Raw genomic sequence first — 19,604 nt, forward strand, 5'->3', positions numbered from 1 at the left:
TGATGTCAATTATAGGCTTCAAAGAAACAGTACAATTGACTTATAATTATCTGAAATATTTTTTTATTAAAAGTACGGGCATTCCAAACAGTTTATACATGACAATATTCCATTGAAATTGCTCACCTGAGTTGAGTGAATACTGAAAAACTAATCCCCTGACTCCCGTTTTTATCAGTCATGATAATACTCTGTATCTTCAGACCATAAACAATTATCTGAAGACAAAAACAAAATTTTCAACAAACCTTTCGATTGAAATTAAATTTGAAATCTTGTTAAGTTAATGAAATGTTGGAAGAATGCTCATCCGAGGACTAAAGCATATTGAGAAGTACTAAAACACCTGTAGTACTTATTTTAGAACCTGTTGAACAATAAAACTTCAATGAATATTCAGAAGCCTATTAGTATATATCAACAGGGCCTTCATTAAAAAAAATATGGAAATGTTTTGGTGATATATCAAATATCATTGCCTAACCAAATTAGATTCTAACCCGTAGAGTCACAACTAATATCTGAATATAATGCATGGATTGATCTAGCTATGATAGATGCACATTCAGCATCGGTGATAGGCTATCCCTGGGAATAAGCAAAGACCTTCCTTCCAGTTGTGAAATTTTTATGGTGAAATATCTTACATCGACAAAGCACCTGGAACTGTTATAGGTTGTGCAGAGTTTCCATGGGGGAAGACATCATTACACAATTAAGGTTTTAATAGCCCTTTCGATTTATCATCTAAAGATTAGAATGCCGTGCTATTTCTTCATCCAGCAGTAAATAAAGGTAATTGCTCAAATATTGTTTCTTACTTTTTTTACTGCATTTTTAACTGTGGGCACTGCATATTGATTTTAAATTTTTTATGCGTTGGTAGATATCATGCAACTCCAGTAGCTTTCTGATTGGGTTGGACGATGTTGTTCTCAAGAAGTGGCATAATAGATATCTTCTGAATGACTTCATTATTAACATGTTAGATCTGCAATCACCTGATACAAAGCTGATCTATGGTCTTTTTCTCGATATTTTGAACGATTTATCAACTTACGCTGCACATACAATGAGTGAAAACTGTTGTATTTTAAACAGATTTATCTCTTGATCGTTGGAGCAAGGGCATTGACTTAGTTTTCTCAAGTAAATTTTATTGTTTTCTCTAATTTTATCAATTCAAAGGATGGCAATTTCTGTAATCAGCATGATGTTCAGCTCAATTTACAATGGTTTCTCTAATTTTCAAATTTCGTTTTTATTTTGAGATAAATGATTAATTTTTAATCTGAATTTACTCCAAATTGTTAAAACGTAATGTGAATATACCTGGTATATCTCATTATCTGAGCCTATAATATAATCTGCTGTATTAATTACCTAATACAGCGGTTTGTGTTATGAGAAATGTTCAGATAATGAGATATACCAGGTATTTTCACATTACATGACACATTTGTTATTTAGTAGAGCTGTGAACTTTTGTAACCATTAAATCTGCTGTATTAAATTTGACTATTTTAATTTGTAGAACAAGGAAGAATAGTATAAGATACCGGACGGAACTTCAGGAGCACATAAAGAAATTAGCCTGCCTTAACTCCAGGTACGGGTCAACTACCTTAATACCATCCCATATATTACCTTAGATGGTATAAAATTGTATCAATATTTGTGTGTATATATATATTTCCTTGATACTTATGATATATCTTTTAATGCTTCAACAGTCCTTGCATGCATTCTTAGCATAAACGATGATGATCATTGTTTAAGAAAACTGTATTCTTTTGATGTTGTCTTCTGTCTTTAAATCTCTTGACTTAATTATTAATTCTTTAAAATTCCAACATTTGCAAGCATGATGGAAAAATGAAAGAAGCAAAATTCAAGTAGATTGTACATCATTTTATGAGGTACCGTACACTTAAATGAAATATGAAATTTAGCATAACATCCAATAATCTGTTATCAACATTGAAAAACTTACTATGCTTGAGAGTCCAATGTTTCCCATACTTAATGGTTCTCTCATTCACTGCTTTATGCAGAGTTATCACCCTTTATTGATTTGAGCTAGATTTTGTTTGCCAATTGTTACTTTAGATATCAAATTTTATCTGAGACGATAAGGTCTTGATATTTCTCTACATTCATCAAGCTATCTATACTTATATATTTCAAGATGATGGAACGTCACTTATTGAAATCAGATCTTGGGGCTATTATTATAAGGAGTTATGGCCCTTTGTTCAGTTTTGAAACATTTTTGTTTTACTATAATTAAAGGGATACATTCCCTGTATGCAATATATTTTTTCACATTTTCAAGAAAATTTTGATATTCTTTTTCATAGTGAAATTAAGTACATTTTCATGTTTTTCTGTTGCAACACATACGAAACATTTAACAGCATGTGACCTGTGTCTGTTTTTCACCTGCATGCAGTGATTTTGTAAGACAAGCAATGGCAAGGTCAGAATCTGTACTTAAGTCATAAAATAAAATCTTATTTTTTTTTAGATTCTACTATTGTTAGCTCAAAGCTAACATTTGATATTACAGTATCTATAGCTCTACATTTGGTGAACTCTTGATTTATATGTTATGCTTTGGGCGGAGCATATCAATGAAATAACAGTCATCTTGGCCAGCAGACTCCTCATTGTGTCAGCATTTCAATCATGTACAGCATTTCTTGGAACTCAACAGATTCCAGATATCAATTAGAAACCTGGTGAAGATGAAAGATATATATGGGCAAGGTCACAGCTACACAATTTTGATGATATAAAGGGCAAGGTCACAACTACAAAATCTTAATATGATAATGGGTAAATTAGAAATTTGTTTCTTGTGACTTGTTGAAGGTCAGTGATAGATATTTAAGTTCAAGGTCAGAATGTCTGTTAAATATTTAAGGTCAAGGTCACAAATTAGAAATTTGTCTTGACTGCAGGTTTCTGAAGTTCTTGGGACCAGTTGAAGGTTAGTGTTATGGTATGACAGTTGATATTTTGCTTTTGACTTGTCCTCAAAATGATAATTGATGCTGATATTGGTAGCAAATTATATTTAGATTATATTAAATTCCCCTGTCAGGTATTCATGTATTGGAAAATTTTAGGTTGTGAGGATTAATTTAAGTTGGAGAAGATGTGATATATTGATATTATTGGTTATCTTAATTAGTTATAAGGAGGTTGGTCTTAATGCTAGTTTATTACTCAAATAGGTAGTTTCGTTACCCAACAGCTTTTCAGTATTCAATTAACCTTTCATCTGAAGTCGACTGATAAAGACATTTGATATAATTTGCACTTTTCCTAAAAGGGTACTATATATTTTTTATTTGTCCATCTAGGCACTTTGAGTATTTTGCTGTTCTTTTACATACTTTGATGCTAATAATAATCTAAGTGATTATGTCATATAAATATCCCATGCTACCTATAAGAATAAAATGGTAATTAGGACATGTAATTAGTCTTATAAGGGTATTAAACCGGGAGCTGTATTGGGTGATCAGTTGCACCCAGTTAGAGGTTCGGCAACTTAATCATGTTTTATTATTCCTCTGAAGTTATTGCCTCATTTTTCCGTAACTTGTAATTAATTTATCTGAAATAAAAAGAAGTCAATATTTATTAAGATATTGATATCATTTTACTGTGCTACAAACCAAAATGATTAACATATATACTAAAAGCTATAAACCCAACTTAAAATGGTCTGTGGTGTGTTTAAGTTATACGGATTCAAGAGTAATGTGTATTAAATGTACATAAACTCTTTGATTGTATCGCCATAGGTACCATCGCTGAGGTACCTGTTGGGCTGAAAACATTAGAATGCATAACTACTTGTGTTGTTCCGAGTTAATTTCAATATAGTGTCATTATTTTAGTTATTTTATAACAATAGCCGTACAAAATTGCTATGATGGACTAGAAATTGTGTCAAATATGTCATAATTCCATTTAAAATGTCCTAGATTTACAGATATTGAGTTACTAATTATTTTGTTAATGTACAAATTGATCTGCTAGTCCTACGGCTTTATTGGTTCTGCACGAGTTTTCTCCCTTAGAGTTTGCTCCCTTGATAATGTGTCTGGTGTCAAATCCGGTTAGTCCAGCTTCAGAATAATATGAATGGAGAAATGTAATTGTTTCTTTCTGATTTTATCGTAATAATATGAGATACATTCTTAGACCATTTCAAGGAATGTTCCAGGCTACTAAGAAGTGTGCTCTTTGACCAATCAAGTGCTCCCTTCTAGAGAACCATGTGATCACAAGTTTACAATTGGCTTTTGAAAAATCACACTTGCGTTTAGAAGCTAGATTCCATTAAAAGTAGAGTAAATAAAGAACTAAGAAAATGTGTTAATTAAGTACTATATAATGTTCTGTTATGTATTCCTAGCAATGAAAATGTGATTTGTGTATGTAGTCCTAGTAATGAAAATGTGATTTGAAAATTAATCTGAACTACCTATTTTTTCCAATAAGATCTGACAGTCTTGTTGCTGCTTCGTCAAAAGTTTTTATTATTCCAACAATGCGCTGGACCATCAGAGATCCAAGTTTGCAGCATCAAGAATCCGATGTGGTTTGATAAGGTACAAGATTGATAGAAGGAGTTACCCTTGTGTACGGAATCAAATCTGCTCCTAATCATGCTGAAGTGTAAATTACTTAAAAGTAGTTTTCTTTTCAGCAAATAATGACACAAGTCTGATTATTAACAAAAAATGTGTCCAGTGTTGAAAAATTGGATGTAACCAGTTGAAGATTGATTATGAGTGTTATAGATGGAATGGACGCCTTGGTGGGTGTCATCAATAGACAGAGTGTACTATAACGGAAGGATGAAGTGACCCAATAAGGATTTTGTATGAAAATCGGTTAGTTTGCATTGTGCTATATATACCCTGGGTAGAAGGGCTTATAATGATGGGTGATTTGGGGCAGTTAGGCAGGCAGCAATCGGGGTAGGGCGGTCAGAGGGTCAGTCCTGTTATTATTGATCAGGAGCAGGTGCTCTCGGTCACAATACAGGGATGCTGGCTTATGCTGCCTAGGTCTATATATTAAGCTGGGCTGGGCCTCTGTCTGATTTATATCAATGCATTGTGTACTTCCCATCAGCCAAATAATTACACATGCATAAATCAGTGGAGCATGAATTAACGATTCCTAGACTATGTACGTGGAGTGGGGTGGCGAGCTCCCTATTTGCTGAGAGACCTCTATTGTTGATTTCGCCCTTTGACAGATTTGATAAGTCTGATATCTTTGTTTCTTTACAGTTGTGTCGTCTCAAGTCAAAATCTCGGGTCCAGATGGTCGTCTTTTCTTACACAAATCCAATCTAGCTCCTTGACCCCGCTAGGTTCTCTTAGACTATGGAAACTAACTTATTATGACTTTCCTATGACCTGACCTAGCCACCCAACCAACGGAAGCAAGCTGAGAACTGTAATGAATAAATATCGTGGACAGGCTATTATCAGAGGCGTTAATGTTGAACTGAGATTTGATTGGGCCTCCGTAAATCCCTGATAGATATTGTGTGTACCAAGGCACTGCTATCAATACTAGGTACATTCAAAACATTAAATACAGCTATTATCGCACGACTGCGCCAATGGTTGGGATGGCAGATGGGAGGGACTCGACTAGATAAGGATTGTAAGCCTGTGCAGATGTAACAACATGTAGGATAAAACAGGTACACTTTGTCATTGAAAACTTATTGATTACTTCTAGATATTTAATACCCTATATTCATGAGGCCTGGGTTTATGAAATATTGATTTTTCTTTGTTACTGCAGCTAGTTTTTAATTGGTGAAGCTGAAACATGATTCAGATTGCAAATGGTCTTTATTCATACATAGCCAGAAATTTGTTCATTGCGTTTTATCTATAAATGTACAGGACTCGTATGTTTATATTTGAATAAATCAAAGAGGTTAGATATCATGAAAAATCAATTGAAATGATATTTTTCAATTTGAATAGAATATCACATTTTAGAACATTTTCCCTATATTTAGTTTTCATCGCTTTGAAGTTTTGATTTTTCAGTAGATTTTTTTTTTCAGTGGAAACTTTCTTTGGCAGAATTCTTGATAAATTTTGTTGTAAGCAAAATGAATTTAACCAAGACCTAATTGAACTTTTTTCTAAAATAAGATTTCATTTTTCTTTCATGATGGATTTTGCTCTTTAATCTTGAAAATATTTTCAAAGGAAAACTTCTTACCAGTCTTATTGCAAAATGTAAGATTAAATTTACAACTGTGTAACAAATGAATATAAGACCCAGTTCATTGCAAGCAACATCCTGAGATATGTTGTTAGCAGATATACATTTAAGAGGATTCAAAATTGCAATTTAATTTTGAAAGTCACTTTATTACGAAATCATGATAGGAGATTTCTGCAGTTATTATAAGAAGCTGGAGATCTGTATGAAGCAGGTGCTTGAATTTACAAAATATAAGAGGAGGTGCATACTCTAGGTCTGTAGGAGTTATACCACACTAAGAGTGCAAATTAAAATGTAGTTCATTCCACCTATAACCTATTGTGTGTGGTGAGGGACATTGTTCAAAATCAATTGTCAATAATATCTTGCACATTTATTTATATGTTCAGTTAATTATATTGTATCACCTGTATCTAGAATTGATAGTAGAACTTGATAAAAGATATAACAATTTCATATAAGAAACATATATAGATCTAAAGAGTACAGAAGTGATATGAAAGAATACTTCTTAGACCATTGTTTAAGTCTCTTACCGCAGATCTTCCATGACTCAAATTTTACAAAGTCTTAACATGTGCTGCAGGGCAGTATTAATTTTTGATGCCGTTTCTCATGCATTGCCAAAACTGTCCGAGATCTTATCCCTTAGGAGTAAATATAGGTCTTATGTAGAGAAATTGGATGGGAATGACATGCAAAATGTTTGCATGCTCCATTCCATTGTAGATTATGTGGAGTACTAATAAAGTGAGAGCCAAAATTTATTAGTATTTTCAAAGGGAATAAGACATAGTTAACTAAAGGTAGACAACTCTGTTGTTTAGAGTACAGCTGCTCTTGACCATCTGTTGTCCTGTTTAGTTGTGTGAGAAGGCTTCCAAGGACACCCTGGAGACAAATTATACTGAAGAGTTGGTATTGGTTAGTTCCTTATACATAAAGTCACTGTGATGATTAAGTTGCTCTTTGATAAATGTCACACTCTGCTAAATAAGCTTGTGTTAGGTTAAACGTCACATTCCCCTTAATTAGATTGTCTTTAATATCACTCGCTGAATAATAAGTTAATCTTAATGGATTAACAATGCTTATTGTAATCCTCCGAATAAGTTAGTCCAGATAAATGGCACATTCTTCTTAATAAGTTGGTCTAGATAAATGGCACATTCATCTTAATAAATTGGTCTAGATAAATGGCATATTCATCTTAATAAGTTAGTCTAGATAAATGGCACATTATCGTAATAAATTGGTCTAGATAAATGGCACATTCATCTTAATAAGTTAGTCTAGATAAATGGCACATTTATCTTAATAAATTGGTCTAGATAAATGGCACATTCATCTTAATAAGTTGGTCTAGATAAATGGCACATTCATCTTAATAAAATGGTCCAGATAAATGGCACATTCTTCTTAATAAATTGGTCTAGATAAATGGCACATTCATCTTAATAAGTTGGTCTAGATAAATGGCTCATTCATCTTAATAAATGGCTCATTCATCTTAATAAGTTGGTCTAGATAAATGGCACATTCGTCTTAATAAGTTGGTCTAGATAAATGGCACATTCATCTTAATAAGTTGGTCCAGATAAATGGCACATTCGTCTCAATAAATTGATCCAAAAAAATGGCTCATTCATCTTAAGAAAATGGTCCAGATAAATGGCACATTCTTCTTAATAAGTTGGTCTAGATAAATGGCACATTTATCTTAATAAGTTGGTCTTAGATAAATCTACAGTGCCACCAAGAAAGCTGCCTCTTGAGGAAGCAAAAGTAGGAAACGCTATGAAGTCGTTGGGATCTGGTTAATATTTAAGATCGTGAAATCAAACTGATATTAGAAAAGATCAAATTATACTGATGGATGTTGAACATGTGGCTGAAAAATGTAAAAAGAAAAAATCCTTTTTATTCACAAAAATGAATAGAATATTTTTATTTTATACCAAGGAAGTTATTGTCTAATTGTTATGTGTTGAATTTTATTCTTTTTATTTTGTAAAGTTTCATTTGTTCATTACTTTCATTTTTGTGTATTTTATGTTGTATACAGTGATGTAAACAGCTTAAAGCTCCTGGGTATTATTCAGGAACATTTTTATTTGCTTTTTCATTGGGGTGAGGTGATGCCATGTTTCACAATGATTTGTGACTTGGTGGCCAGAGATCAGACAGTGATGGTAATGATTGATAAATGACATAGGTGTGAACTCTCCTTTGTTTGCGGTGCTTACCACAGCTTATTGGCCTTTGGAGTATACCAGCACACTTCTGTACAAATTTAATGCTATCCCGTCCCTTACCCCCTCAGCCATTCGATATTGGCTTAAGTGGTCCCTCATGACGTTATTGAAAGAACCAGTTATTTTGACCAGTATAATAAGTATCAGTTACTGCCTACAAAACTTCTCGCCTGATATAACGTGATCCTTAATCAAATCCTGAATGTGGCAGAGTATACACATTAGTTTTCCTCCTTCAACAGATTCTGTGAAGTTGAAACAAATTCATATCCGCTAAATCCAATATAAGCCTTGTTCTTACATGCCTTCAGGGTATCATGGACACAAAATTCAAATATCAAATTTAGATATAACACCATCTTTGCCCTAGGTTTTTTGCCGTCTTAGAACCAATCAAATGCATTGTTACAAATTTTATCTTTTAACTTGTGTTGGGTTGTGACATTCTGCTAAACATAGTGCTCCTAAGTGTAGAAGTAGCATACGAAACTCTGTAGAACACCAGAACGGATTGCATGAGACCAAGCAATTTAATATGAGAATGGCTCTGGTAGAAAACGGTTTTGAATGGTAAAATTGGAAGGTGTTGTGATCCCCTGGTATAGGCTTGCTGGCAGGGCCCCGGCGTAGGGCCCAATTCTGATGTACGTTGTGACATAATCCTAAGTCATGCAAATTGCAGTGTTCATTAGCTAGGAACAATAGCGCATCCTGCTGCACTGTGCACAACGACACCAACTTGGTACTGCTGCTGCCTATCGTGGTGGAAGGATGAGGGGAGAGAAAGAGTGAGAAGATGCAGCGTGGCGTCAAAACTGTACAGCTTGTGTTACACAAATACTGCTCCAAGCCTGCAGAATAATTACAAAAACATAAATGAAATATTGAATTTCTTGATTGTTATCGAGTTTTCCATTTCGTTTCATTGTTGCAATTCAATATGGGTTTCCAAAGAGTTGATTTTGTAAACACTTTAGAATTTTAGAAAGTTTCAACTTGCGAAGTACAATTTATTCTTCTTCTCTTTTTTTTTTTTCTTTTTGGCCCCAACAAAGTACAACATTCTCTTTTATATCTGTCAATTATATTTGAGAATGAAATGAAATATTTAAGTTTAATTGTTCATTAATACTTTGTGAATCTATTAGAACGTGAGGAGTAGAATACGTTTTTTTATAAATTATGATCACAGATATATTGTTTTTTGTTGTAAAGCTAGAAAAAAATGCTTATCTAACATCCTTTATTGATTACAAATACATATATGTATTCCACAACACTGCGCAATTCTTTACCGTAACCAAGAGTATGGGGTAGATTATACATTTTTAATGGAAAAATAGAATAAATCAATGAATTGTTCATTACCCAAAGTGTTTCCTTTCACAGAAAGTATATACGTGTATATATGTATATATATTTTTTTGTTGAGTATTTGAACATTCACCTGTTGTAAATAAACCTAATGAAATGCATTATTCATGTAAAAATATAAAATTGATAAGTCCCTAATCATGGTAATGGGTATATTCCTACACGTCGTCAAATTAATTCAAATGTGTCGCGTTGAAATCGCCACCTGATGAGAACAGACACACCAGTTGGACATTTATTACCTGTATACAAATCCTGTATATCATTAAAGTGATATCATAGATCAGTTCAAGTTCAGCATCTATTTACGGGACACTGATTCTAAAAGATCGAAAATTAATTGAAAAATGAAGTGGAACCACTTTATCAATGTCAGAATTAAAAAGCCATACAATCCCTAGAATTGGGAAATGGATATAATCAAACCTTTTCTTATCTCAAAAATCTGGAAACAATTGTAATTAAGGAAACAGACCAATTAAAAGTTAGCTTATAAAACCAATTCTGATTGATCTGTTAGGTGTATAAACTATCTATTTTTAATCAAGCCCGTTACTATTAGCAACAATATTGGTACATATAGTACCAATCTGTAAGTCATCTACATCATTAGTTTCATTGATCATCAGCAAAGCAGATTTTAAAAATAGATTTGATCATAATATTGTCAAAATATACAGTCAAAATGTAGTTGATTTTAATGAGGAAAATGTTCTCAATTTTAATTGGGGAAATGTGCATATATGAAATATAACATTAATGATATATATTTATTACAAATTTGTTAAATCTTCGCCTCTAGTAGTTAATTATATTTTGCTTTGTCCAACAGGAATGACTTCTTTTCCTCAGACACAAAAGATGATTAATTAAATTGATCTAAGGCGATACATACAGAATTACTGGTCTTCTTGACATGCCCTTGTAACCGACCAGATGGCGGATAATGTAAAGTTTGATGAAGTAATATCTTATACCAGGTCATTTCATCTTAATCTTTTATGTGTAACTGACAGCTTCTAAATCTACCAATTGAAAGTAAATCTGTTTCTTTACAAGAGACAATCTATATGTTTTGTGGCGTTAAAACCCGGCAGAGATTAGCTGTACATCATTGGTTTATTACAGGTTTTAATTCTACAATAGAAATTGTAAGAATATCGCATGACAAAAGGTCACAGTGGTCGAAGTCTTAGGGGTCAAGTTGACCGCTTATATAGAGATGGGAATTAATTTTTACAAAGCCGCAACTGAGATCAATAGTGCATTCATAAGAGGAAGGTCACATGTTTAGCTAGGCCACGCAGAAATACAGGGGTTAATCGAAAGTGACATGAATGCATGGCTTTCTCTCTGCTTTAGTATCTCACGAGGGATTCGAACCGATCTAATATGTATTGAAAATTTTCTAATTTCTTTGTATCTTTTATTGAAAGCTAGTTGAAGTATTACTTCAATCTCGATAAACATCGTATTGTTAGTGTCAAAACAAATGTTTGGGTATCTTTGTGAAGTAAAATGGGAAGAGTAATTCTTTATCTTGTATCAAGTGTTGAAAAAGTAGAATATTGTTGACGTAATTCATATAAAAATGATGCTCACACGGAAGTATTTCACGGTTCACTTGTTACAGTTGTCAATAGCTTTTTGAATGGACATTTTAGGAAGTGATCAGACCAATATAAAATGCTCAAGATTCAATAACTTAATAAAAAAAAAGATTCTCATACACCAGGACAAATGATTGGATGATCAATCCTATTGTCATTACTTATTCATTATTATGGTAGAAATTGAAATATTAAAAAGTCTTTCCAATTAAATAAAAAATTGATTTTAAGCTGTCATTATCAACTGTAATAATCCTTGTTATCTAACATTATTGTATACTCATTAGAGATTTTCTTGATTACATACATTTATAGATAGTATAGTTTGGATACTCTATTCTAAGAGTAGTTATTTAAATACTTCAAGTTAAACATGATAATTTTCTAAAATCTCTTTAATAGTAAAGTGATCATATACAGCATGTGTCAGAGTAAAATCTTTGAGAATGAGCTATTATTAGTGGTCGTCATTTAGGAACGGGTAGAACTGGGCTCCAGTGGATTTGATCCTCTTCTTGGTCCCTAAAAATGCACACATCATCTTCTCTAGCTTCTATCCAGACTTCATGACTGCAGCTTAAATACAAGAAATTCATTGTCGATTCATAAATTCAAAACGATCAAATGTATAAGTTCAGAAATATATTTTTGCAAATTAAAGTGGAGATTTCATCTTATCTGAGGACTTTGTGGGAGTAAAATTGGTGCCTGGGCTTTGGTAGAGTAAGGATTTTGTATTGGAGGAGACCTGGCCATGGCTTAATCATGATGTCATTTGCATTGGATACTTGTCGCAAAGTGTTGGGAATGGAGAGCCACGATAACCAGTACCACCAATTAATACCACCGCAAATGGGAAGTGACCTTTGTCAGAAATAGAATGACCTTGATTGCATGTGCATTTTTTACAACCCTATGACACAATTGCATTTTAAAGATGACCTTCGTGACAGATTATATTTCTTCCGTATGCTACATCATCCTGGTGTTCCAGTCTCCATGTGATGCTGAACTTATTGCAGATGTAGAAATTTTGTTCATTTGAAAATATCTCCCATAAGGAAAAACAGAAAAATAATTCTTCCGAAATGGTAGAAAAAATTAGCTTTGTTTGTTGAAGCAATCCAAATTTAAGAATAGATTATGTTGACAACTGTCAGACTGATAGAATACGCTCTTGTCGTGAAACTAGACTGCCCATGTTTGTCGTGAAACTAGACTGCCCATGTTTGTCGTGAAACTAGACTGCCCATGTCTGTCGTGAAACTAGACTGCCCATGTTAAAAGAAATTTTAAGTTTCAGGTTTTGGAAATTTTAATATTTTTTTTAATTTCCTAATAATTTTACTCTTACATTGGTCTCAAATCTTAAAGGAAAAAGCATCCTGAAATAATTGGCAGAGGGCAGTGTAACAAAATGATAGCCAGTTCCCTAGTGTGTCCAATACTAAGGCCCACTAATCTAGACTAACGATTTGCTGTAGTTATTCAATACTTGTACAACAAACTGTAAGTGGTTATGACTCTCAATTGGTTAGTGAAATCTGGCCCATATCTCTCAATTTATCTCGTCCTCAAGTCTGACATTACACATGTTGGTAAAATAATGAAAAAAAAACATGTTGTAGGGATGTGGTACAAAAAATTCAAAAGGAAGCTTTACGATGTAGTGGTTATTTCAATTTCTAATTGCAACTTTAAACTTTTGAAAAGAAAACAATTGTTATATAAAGATATTCATGTATGTATAAAATGCTAAGTTTTAATTAAAATGAAAATAAACAACATGGCTAGTAACTAGAATTTTTTCAATTTAAATTTTCTAATAAAAATTTGTTTTAAAGCTATTAAAGTTTTGTAACGTAATTCAAAGGGAACATTCTAATTTAATATGAAGCGGCATTCTTGTTTGAAGATTTGAAGTTAAATTTCCAACGCTGATTTGCATCACTATATGGAGTGAATATTTTGTATGTTATTTCTACTTAGTTATGATTGAGTATACTACATGACAGATTTTATAGATGTGGGTATCTCTTATTAAAAACGAAGTAAATGGAGATCGGGGAGGAAATGAGAAGAGGGAGGAATATTTACCCAGGTTTGCATGCTCTGTCTCCCTAACTAACAGGCGGAACTGTATGCATACATATGGTGCATTCAAGCACATACATGCATATATACTCATAATAATCAAGTGGTTGCCATATGACTTATTCTTCTCGCATAAACATTGCTCGGTCTTTACTCTGTAATTTTACAATTTTTTATTTGGAATTGATTTGCCTCATTTAAAGTCCTGATTACCATAGAGGGTTCATCTATTTCCTTGAATGGTAGTATTGACTTCCTATGAAAAGATATATTTCAGGTTATATAATGAGAAGTCTTTGCCTGCTGCTGCTGCTGCTGCTGTCGCTGGTTGCTCATGCATCCTAGAAAATTTAAATACAAATGTGATTACGTTGTTGGTATCGGCCGCCTTACACCGCACAGTTTAATATGTCACTGCAGTATGCAGATTCTAGGTGCAGTTCTCCACATAGTCAGGTTTTTGAACAAATAGATCTCTTCCCCCTCAGTACAAATTTTGAGAGTTAGAAAGTTGAATTTATGTGACAACTTTGTCATGATTTGTGTATGTCAGCGAGCGCTGTTTACAGTCTTATGTAATAGGGAAAAGTTTTTGTTTCTTTGGAAACAAGTTACCATGGAAAACAAATTGCAGAAATGCTGCACTTGCGCTGCAGCAAAATTGCAGCTGCAGTAATAGTATGCTACGTGCATCACTCTTGTGAATAATGGTCTAATTCTTCCTGAGAAATTCCAGAACTGCCTTAACAACACATATTTAAAAAAAAATAGGCATTTGATTCGAAGCGTTGTTTTGAATTTGAACAAATCAATTTGTTTCCATTTTCTTGATTGATTTTCTTATTTTCTTGGGGTATAGTTTTATCCATGCAAATTCTGAAGTTGTAAGATTTGTTTTTGCATCAGATAGTATTAATGTGTTTTTATTGAGTTTTGTAAACTTATGATTTGATATGTGTATTACTTTAATTTGTCAAAGGTTGTTTAGAATCGAGTAATAGAAAAGTATGAATCTCTGACATCTGTTAACTACCACTCAACCAAGTTGAAGCTTTAAAACACCGTATGACAAGCGAAAAGGTTTTTTTCTCGGTAGAAGGTTAGTGTAGTATTTCTTAAAATGATGATCGATAGATCCTTGTTGGCTCTCTGATGTATTGCTGTTACGTTGACAAGCCCATGCTTAGTCGTTGAAAGAAGAAAAATTAGAGTTTAAAAATTCATCTTTTGAACTAGAATTACATTTAGATATTACATTAATGATAAAATGAATTTTTGAATTACTTTATGAATGAAATTGGTTTGTTTTTTTGGGGGGTTTTTTGCTACTTTCAAATTTTGAACTGAAATTAAATTGCCATGGTAATATCATCTATTGTTACAACACTTAAGCTTAAGCCTTTCATGCTTTCATGCAAGTTGTGCATGTTATACGACTTAGGTTACGTATTCATCCACATAGATCAGTGACCATTTCACTGGTGGTACAGTTCAGAGCACAGCAACAAAGTTGATATTTGTTGGACCATTATAGGCTAGCACCATGCACTTTTAGAAAAATCCATCAGTATTTGTAAATCAGTGCATTTATTATTGGACGAGTATTCGGTGATAAATATAGAGAAGGAACGTTAAACTTTCTTTGCTTACTGTACTTTTCAAAGGGATGTTATAGAAACAAGAAATCGATAGGAGTCATGGTCCATCAATTTTAATGACAGTTATTTGTGTCAAACAAAAGCTGTAGCAGTGTGTAAGCTAGAATTACATGATGGCTATTGGCACCAGAACCTGCTCGGTTCCAATGACACTGGTAGTACAAGGACTGGTATTAGAAGCTGTCAACGATGCAGACGTATCTGTGTATGTGAAGAAATGGCCTTGAGCCATCATGTTATATATTATCTCTCTGTCCCTGCAGGTATGTCTTCATCATGCCCTTTAATTAACTCTGATTTGTTTTTCCTTTTGACAAAATTTAAGCTAATTGACACCCAATTTGTTACCTGTCTACTGTCGTCTGCTAAAGTGGAAGTCATTGGCTGTTTGGGAATCACTTGACTTGAAATGGCCTATCAAACATGTGTTAGCTGTTGTAGAATTGGGTCCAAAGGCACAATGGCTCATAAAACATAATCCAAATTATTCCCTTCTCTACTTTAACTATGTCAAAAATGAAACAAAAAATATCAAAACAAAATTGCCTTCATAAGAAATGTTTCTGTTTCAAATAATAAAAAAAAAAGAAGATATTTAAATCATGTTTAAACCAGTTATGTATGTAAATCAAGTACGTAATCTCAAGTTTCTTTACATCATAATATTTCATTAATTTTGAAGTAATATTTTGTTCAAACTAAAAAATTCATTAGTGTAATTAATTGGAAAATTTCGAAATTACAAATAAATCACCTTTGAATTGGTTATAAGAATGATAAGTATAGTGATTTATTAGGTGAGGAAGGAACTCTCTACACAGATTGTTGTCACCTGTTATTTTATCGTGTAGTATTCAGCTGCTGTGTCATGTGGTGTGAAAACAATTTTGTCGTCTGTGGTCGACAGAATGACCAAGATTGTACGAGTAAGTATGGAGCATTCATCAGATGAATATGGTCCAGCATCCTAAGTAAATATTTGCATACTTTTGTTGGGCAGCAGGGAACCAGAATAACACAATCTCATTAACGAGTACGTTTCTCCAGCGATTGCATTGTTAGTACGATGGCTCGGCTCTGGAAGGCTCAAGTAGGAATAGCTGCTTGTCCAACTTCACTGTTTCTATGTATGGTATGCTTAAACTAGAGCTGTGTTAATAGTATTTCCTTTTCTTCCTCTAAGTGTAACTGATAATATTAGTTAAATTGTGTATTTTAGTCCAAAGCCACAAGCATTTATAAGTTTCTAGATATAATATCTACTAGATGGGATGAAAGATAAAATATCAATATTGCCGTATTTTGATTAGGAAGCGAAGCTTGCCAAGTCTTTGAATCCAAGTTATCGGGGCTACACAACAGCAAAGATAGCTTCTTCTTTATTGTCTTAAATTAATTTATCATGACAAAAATAGTCGATGCTTGACCATCGTGTGGAATGAAGCCTGGGTTGGTTTAGGAAAGTCAGATCATTGTTTAAATTGGTATTGATGAATGGCAAAGTTGTAACCATGTATATAGATGTTTGTCAATTCAAATAAACCAATCTTCTTGGAAGTTCTAGGAAATCGTGCTTGGCAGATTTATTTTATCTTGATGGCGTTAGAGACAAATCTTTGGAAATGTAAGGATTTTTGAATATGGAATAAATCATTTTCTTTCAAATCTATTTCAAGGTTTCGATACATTTGCAGTAGGCCATAAAATCTGTTTTGGTACTATACTCCCGTAACTGTATCAATAGCCATATTGGTTTAGGCCCATTACATCCTCTAATGCAAGCATTGCAATGCTGGATAAAACAATAGGGATAAAATAGAGATGAATTGTTTCAATTTCCTGAGATGTCATATTGTTGTAACAAATATATAGACCAATGTTTGGTTTATTTAAACATTACACTGGAGTTGGTATGGAGATGTTAGGTATATTTACTGCACTACCGAGCATGAGAGTCTACACACATTAATCATATATACGGTAAATGTCATTTTAGTGAATTATTTCAAGATTATTTTTGGCTGAAAAATTAAACAAATACATAATATGTAAAAAGTACCTGAAGACATTTAACAACAAAAATTAAAGAAAAAATTGTGATGCCATAGAAAAAGAAATCATCAAAATGGTATAAAAGAAGAAATGAGAAATTGAATGGTTAATTTTGGTAATTGAATTTAGTGGACATCTACTGTATTTTCAATAAATACGTAGACTAGTGGTTCTGGGATATTTACTTGTTATCCTAATCTACGTAGTCTGTATGGGGCCGGTTTAAGTTGATTAAAAAGGCAGGAAGCTATTGGTTTGTATAAGCTATAAGAGACCCATTATTGAATTACCATTTTATATGAAAAATTTCACAATTGATTGATGTAATACTGGAATTGGAATGAATCTGCATACATGATGAACGAGATGAACGGCAATTACATGGGAATGGAAAATGACCTTCTACAATAAAATTTTTCATTTCCAATTTATAGGTACCTTGGTACACCTAGGTACGCCAGGCCAACAATGGCCATTGTTCCTTCATCGATTTTCATTAAATGTCCAATCGTTTCCTCATTGCAATTATTTTATTTATCGTTCCAAACATGTAATAAAACCGATGTTTGGCAGGAGTCAATTATAGATAGATTCTTTACACATATAAACACTGTCTATGTTATTCATTTAGTGTGTGCGCGCGATTGGACAACAGGCTTTGCAGAAAGCCGGCAATATATGAAATATATCATGCACATATTGATTTTTGTGGGCCTAATGGATTTGTAGGGATCCCTTTCAGAATCGTAATCAGTGACGTACATTTAGGATAGCCGAGTAAACATTGAGAAGAGAGTTCCACCCTGTAGTGCCTTAAACAATTACCACATTCCCACTCTTGTAGCAGATGAATATTTCATATTCACATCCAAAGCTCTGCAATCAAATTAAGAATGAAAAGATTGACAGTTTTCTTTGCTAGGCAATGTTGAACAGTAAGATATTGCATAAATTAGGGAAGCTTAGTGATGGTTGTATTTCTTGTTCCCTTGGTGCATTTGGCAATCCAGGGTTGGTGTGTGGCTGCCCCACTGTGCAGCCAGTGAACAGCATCTCTCGATTGCGCATGTGTGTATTATGCACATGCAAAATGCTTTTGCACCAGAGCTGTACTGCCTTAGCTTCTAGTCAATTATACATGGTACAAATTAAGTGACAAGTTTTCCCCCCTCTCGCTTTCCTTCTCTCACTAGTGTTAAAAATCTGAACTCGGAATTTTTAACGAGGGTGGAAATCTGTGAAGATTTTCTTGGTGTTAGTATTGGAAATCACAAAGACTTCTATATGAGTGATATTCAAATTAACCATTCGTGACTATTTAGCAGCAAGCTATGTTTTTCATGACTACTAAGTAGCAGGCACATCACTACTTAGTCTTGATTTACTGACTCTAAGGTTGTAACAAAGACATTCATTGTCAAAAGGGACTTCATCATGGGGAAAAAACATAAAAATATTCTTGTTACCATATCGGCAATATTTCTATTATCACAAAAAAAATGACTTCTGAATGGTACTCAAGATGATAAAAGTCAAAGGAAAAAATAAATTAATATTGGTTTAATTCCTGCCCAATTGCAGAATATCAAAAAAATGATGTTATTGAAAAATGGCAAGCTTTTAAATACAATAAAATTGATAAACTAACAAATATAAAATACATTTGATTTTATATCTAGTTCCATAATTTTTGTAATGATTTTCAAGAATTTTCATGCCTTTGAAACTTCAACATTGCAGTTTAATCTCAGAAATTTACAAAGACATTTCCGGAATTGTATATTACCAAACCATGTTCCAACCTTCAAAATTGTTTTTGTTTTTGACATCTGGCCATATTCATATTGAAAACATTGTGGCAGGATAAAGAGTATTTGACAAAGAACATTGTGATATCTATATCTATATGATATCTATATATCTATAAGATGTTTTGAACATATTAAAGATTAAGGACTAGAGTTTACAACAAAGTAATGTTGGACTTGACCCTATCTGAAGTTTATTGATTAAGGTAAAAATAGTCTGCTTTATGATATAAGAAAGTAGGTCAACCGTGGAAATAGGTTAAACATGTAAATTCCAATTAAGAATTTACTTGGGCTCAGACATTGTCAAGATGACATTATTGGCTGTTTGAATTTCTAGCTGGAAACATAAAGATGAGTTTGTGTTTGGTAGGACAGTTTAAGAAACATAGAGCATGCCATCCATTCATAAATAATGCAGCAGAGCAATGTAGGGAACATAAGTGATTTACGGATGTAATTTAACAGAAT

The 19,604-nt window shown here is 33.1% G+C and overlaps 1 protein-coding gene across 2 annotated transcripts in view; it reads left to right on the plus strand.

The window, feature by feature from the left end:
• LOC117336384 (myoneurin-like) overlaps positions 1-19,604 on the plus strand; it is a 68,063-nt gene that overhangs the window by 9,749 nt on the left and 38,710 nt on the right. For both annotated transcript variants that reach the window (XR_004534594.1, XM_033896888.1), the window contains exon 2: positions 1,535-1,609. The gene's annotated coding sequence lies outside the window, so the exon portion shown is untranslated. The remainder of the gene's footprint in view (positions 1-1,534; positions 1,610-19,604) is intronic.

Source organism: Pecten maximus, chromosome 10 (genome assembly GCF_902652985.1).
Source record: "Pecten maximus chromosome 10, xPecMax1.1, whole genome shotgun sequence".
In the NCBI taxonomy this organism is placed as follows: domain Eukaryota; kingdom Metazoa; phylum Mollusca; class Bivalvia; order Pectinida; family Pectinidae; genus Pecten; species Pecten maximus.